This window comes from Microchirus variegatus (genome assembly GCF_963457635.1).
Source record: "Microchirus variegatus genome assembly, chromosome: 16".
Lineage (NCBI taxonomy): Eukaryota > Metazoa > Chordata > Actinopteri > Pleuronectiformes > Soleidae > Microchirus > Microchirus variegatus.
The window spans coordinates 4269806-4275805 of NC_139817.1; positions in this window are offsets into that span (position 1 = coordinate 4269806).

Consider the following 6000-nt stretch of genomic DNA (forward strand, 5'->3'; position numbering starts at 1 on the left):
ATAGAGGGATGAAGTGATTTTGCAGTAAATGCCCTTCAACAGATGGTCAGACATTGACATGGGATAGTGGGTGGCGGTGGCGGTGGCGGTGGTGGTGGTGGGATTTTTTACAGTTTAGGGTCTTGGTCAAGCTCCCACTGTGGCCGAATGTGACAAAATGCGAGGTGGAATTCGCTGGCCCCTCCAGTCCAGAATTGGCTCGGGGGGGAAAGAGCATGTGAGAGGCACGATGGCATGTCCTTCGCGGTCCGGGCGAGCTTGGGTGACAGCTGCGATGTTTATAGGCCAGCTTCGATGACAGTCTGCCGGGCGGGGGTTGTGCTGGGCGGCGGGGGGGCAGGGGGGGTGGGGAGGCTCGGATCTTTTCAGACAGGAATTAGGTTTGTCATCAGATTCTAAAATCCCTGTGATTTATGACATTTCCACTGGTGTTTTCTCTTCCACCCCTTTGAACCCCACTGACAAACGCCCAGCGGGGAGACGCCGATGACATTCAGCCAAACTGTTTGTTTGTTTACCTCTTACTTTCACCGCAAAGCGGATCGATTCCCAACCCCCCCCCCCCCCCCCCCCCCCGACCGCGTCGACACGCGATGCACAGCTACAAACCCCACTGGGCTTTTTTTTTTAAACCACATTTTTCATATCTGTTGATCGACGGCACTTAACCAAAAACAAATATTTGAGATGCGTTTCACGTTCGATCTTTAAGCGAATTCCTCCATGCATTGATGTTGAGAAATATGGACTATTCGGATTGTTTGTTTGTATTTGCTTTATTTAAGAAAATCTGGAGAAGTTATTCCCAGAGACCGGATTGGGTGCCACAGAAGTGATATCTGGTGTAGCAGAAATGGCTGTAAAAATACCAGAAATTTGAGTTCATGTTGTGGGTTTTGAGGGTTTATTAACTTCTCTAGAGTCTATTAATGTAATTACATCAGATATTTTAGGTGTTTTTCTGATTTTAATGTCTTAAATAAGTTTGACCTTTTTCCAGATAATATCTGTATTAGAGTGAATATTGTCATTTATATTCATTAATTAAACAAGAACTAGGTGTTTGCAAATATACTGTTATAACTGTGTAATCAGTGATGTTTGCGCTCCCTGAGGAAATTATATGCAGATTTATATGTAATTATTGAAGCACTTATCGCCCACATTTGTAAAAAAAAAAAAACATGCATCAGTTTTTCAAAAAAATCAATCAGCCAATCTGTGTTTTCAAAAAAGGAAAGGAAATAAAGCTTGAGGCGGCGTTTCCTCACATCTTAAAAAAAAAATGACACTGAGCTATGTGACACTTCCCCTCTCCTTATCATGGGAATTTATAAGCTCTGCTCCACACCAGGTGCTCCAAGCTGGGGAATGCACACACACGCGCACACACGCACACACACACACACACACACACACACACACACACACACACACACACACACACACACACACAGTGCAGACATATGTCATTCACATGAATCCTCATATTAAAACACGTGTACGACCTCAAACACTGAGTGCAAAGCATTGTGTAAAACTTTATATCTACAGAATCTTCTCATTACACCGTAGTCGATATAATATCGTAAATATCGTGACAAAATATCGCTATACCGTATTGCGACTTAAATATTGTGATAAAATCGTATAGTGACTTAAATATTGCGATATCGCATCGTGACTAAAATATCGATATACCGTATCGCGACTTAAATATCGTGATATTATTACTTAAATATCGCGATAACATGATATCGTGACTTGAATATTGTGATAAAATCGTATCATGACAATATTTTATGTGACAAAATATTGTGATAATATCGTATTGTGACTTAAATATCGTGATAACATGATATTGTGATAAAATTGCATTGTGACCAAAATATCGTGATAATATCGTATCATGACAATATCGTATGTGACAAAATATTGTGATAATATCGTATTGTGACTAAAATATCGCTATACCGTATCGCGACTTAAATATTGTGATAATATGATATTGTGACTTAAATATCGTGATAACATGATATTGTGATAAAATTGCATTGTGACCAAAATATCGTGATAATATCGTATCGTGACAATATCGTATGTGACTTAAATATTGTGATAATATCGTATCGTGACTTAAATATCGTGATAGTATCGTATTGTGACGAATATTGTGATAAAATTATATTGTGACTAAAAAAATCATATCATGACTCAAATATCGTGATATTATCATATCGCGACTAAAAAATATAATTTTTTTTATTCCCGTCCCCAATTATTTTTTGCCATAAAATGAAAAAAATATACCGATAGAATCGTGGCCTTTTTATTTGAAAACCTGAAGGTCAAGAGGGGCGAAAGTAACGAATTAACGCAATTTTGTCCAACATCAGTGTTGAAGTGCTCGTGTGAGATTCAGGCCCTTAATGGTTCAGGAGTTGTTTGCTGAGGTTTTAGTCGGGTTAATTTACAGAAATGATGTGTCCGCAGCCTCGAGTGCTAATATGGCAGAGCCGAGCAGAGTTAGGACAAGGACGGGGATCAGCGCGCAGATACGGTTACATACAGGGTTTGTTTACCAGCGAGTAACCTGGCAACGTGAGCTATGAGCTACACGTGGAAGTAGAAACAGACACACAACAGGTCCTTCACGTGTGGCTCAGAGCGCGGCTGCGATCGGATCATCGGCAGGTGTTCGGATGTTGTCGATCGGATTTTGACGGAGGTTTTTGTTGTTTTTGCCGTCCTTCCGTCCTCGCTGCAACTGATCCGCTCCTCTGCGCCTCCGCACTGATCCGTCATCAGGTGACAGTTTGTGTCCGTCGCTGAATTTCTTGCTCCGCAAATAGCTCGGGCCAGACGAGCCTCACTCTCAATCTCTTGCTATCTACAGTAAGTCATGCGTTATATGTGTGTGTGTGTGTGTGTGTGTCCACCGTGGTCTGTGAACACACTCGCATGGTGACCCCTGATTCTGCCCTTGCCAACAAACCCCCCCCAGCCCCCACACACACACACACACACACACACACACACACACCGGGATATTTTGGGCCCACACCTCCGTCCCTCGTCTTTCTCCTGTTTCTCCGTCTTCACGGTTTCTCTCTCTCTTGTCGTTAATCATCCGCCTGCTGGAGGTGGAAAAACAAACGGGGGGCAATTTCTTGAGCGGTGGCAACAAGTTTGCGACTTTTAAAAAAATATTCCTGTCCTAACCCACCACCACCCCCCCTCGCCCACCCCCCAGCGGGAGGTTCCTGCCCGGCTGTGAATCTGTTAGCGGACAGAAGTTAGCACTCAGCAGTGTCTGTCACTAAGCTCAGCACTTGTCCGAGCAACAATTAGGACTTAATAAATCAGTTCCCGGGTTTTAACAGCGTGATTCTTCACACCGAGCGAGGTGTCTGCTGAGCGCTAATCAGCCGCTGAGAGGCCGAGGCTCTGGCAGACGCAGCGTTTATGAGATTTCCCAGAATAAAAATATGATATCGAGCAGCTAATTATGTAAAATATCAACACACATTTTGTTCATACGTTCAAATTTCATCCGTCCATCTTTGTCCAAGTAGATCTTAAATAATTAATGTTCTTCACTGTGAAGCTGTGGTGCATTGTTTTTAGGGGTGGAAACATTTATATAGTGAAATATTGCGATAATTTACATGGTGATATATCACTTTTCCACAATTTGTTTTACTTGTACTTGGTTAGCATTAAAAGAAATCTATGATGATTTCACAAATATTATAAACGCAATATCGTGATAATATCGTACCATGACTATAATATTGCGATAATATCGTATTGTGACTAAAATATCGCGATAATAACGTATTGTGATAAAATAATATTGTGACTAAATTGTATCGTGACTTAAATATCGTGATAAAATTGTATCGTGACTTAAATATTGTAATAAAATCATATCGCGATAAGTTTGTATTTTGACTAAAATATCGTGATATCATATCGTGATAATAACGTGACTTAAATATTTTGATAATATTGTAACGTGATTAAACTATCGTGATAATATCGTATTATGACTAAAATATGTGATAATATTGTATTGTGACTTAAATATTGTGATAATATCGTATCGTGATAATATCGTATCGTGACTTAAATATTGTGATAATATTGTAACGTGACTTAAATATCGTGACTAAAATATAGTGATAAAATCACATTGTGATGAAATCCTATCGCAAATTAAATATTGTGACAATATCGTACCGTGACTAAAATATTGTGATAATATCGTATTGGGACTAAAATATTGTTGTATCGTATTGCGACTTAAATATCATGATAATATAGTATCGAGACTTAAATATTGTGATAAAATCGCATCATGACTTAAATATCCTGCTAATATCACATCGTGACACGCAAAAAAATTTGAATGTATGACCAAAATTTTTGTTGCTATTTAAATAATTAGCTGCTTAATTTCATATTTTTATTCCCATCTCGCCTGAATATTTAACAATCTCATAAACTTTGCCTCAGGCCATGTGATTTTATCTGAAGCTAAGAGGGCAAGGACAGTACCAGGGTCATGTAACGTGTGTGTGTGTGTGTGTGTGTGTGTGTGAGGGTGATGGAAGGGGAGTGTGTGAGGGTGAGGGTGAGAGTGAGGGTGAGGGGGTGAGTGGGGAGAACACCTGTGTGACAGGCCATCCATCTCTGTCTGAAGAATGTGACTGTGACCCCGGGATGAAGGTGAACGTGTTTGTGTGAGCACAGCAGCAGGTGCTCACTCACTCACACACTCACTCACTCACAACAATCACAGTTCACTGTGTGTGTGTGTGTGTGTGTGTGTGTGTGATGCTGATATAACTTTATAACATGATGTCATTACTGTCATTAGCAGTTTGGAGGCTCATTGTTCGCCAACGCAAACACCAACAAGTGTTGATGAGCGCACACTTATCGCCTGTTTGAGGCTCAGACATCAGAGGATAACGTTGACTTTACAAGAGGTCGACTAAATACTTAATATGTATATAATATATATGTATTGATGTGATTCTGTGGTGTAGAAATCGGACAAAATGGTTGAGAAATTGGCAGAAATTATTTTTTTTTGCCTTGAAATGATGTTGTTTATTTTACAAAAGCACACTAGTTAATGCAACATTCATTCAAGAAAAATGTTCATATATTTTTTTTTACAATATTCGTTTATCGCACACTGTATAACGTATTGCGTGATATGTTTATAGTTAAAACGATATTTGCGGTTTTGGCGTTATAACGTGATAGTTTATTGTTCGAACAATGCGCATACATACATTTTTACAATATTTACATCTTGGTTTTCCCTATTTCTATATTGCAAGAACAATGTATGTATATTGCATACCATATATGACGTGATAGTTTATTGTCCGAACAATGCATGTATGACGTATATCATATCGCAGTTGAGCTAACCCCCAAATATGACCCTTTTCCCATTTTCTAATGTATTTTTTAACGCAATTAGCCACAAGTGTTGAGTGAGATTAGTGTTAGCGACTTGGCTAGCCAGTAAGATACAGACAATGACCTAACCTATAAATGGACTTACCTTGGCCAATCAAATGAGCGCGTCGCGTAATATGGATGCCTCGCCTTGAACCCAACTAGCTAAACCGCTACTGGGCGTTGTTATGCGTAACGTCCACTGTCTTTTTCGCTATAGCTACGCGCTAAAGCAAGACTTTGTTGATTCTAAACACCAGGTGGTAACTTACAAAATGACATCGTCGGGAAAATGCTAACACGTTATCATAAAAAAAGTCGACTTATTTTCTTTTAGATATAAACTGACCTTGTTTTGAAAACAGTGGCAGCGCCTCCTGATGGCCATTCAGGAGAATACAGGGCTGAGGCACTTTCACATTGGCTTCACTTTGCTGGAATCAAAGACTTCTCCCGATATTTATACATTTTTCATGACTTGCTGTGCTCTAAGATTATAGAGCTATAATGTGAACTCATAGT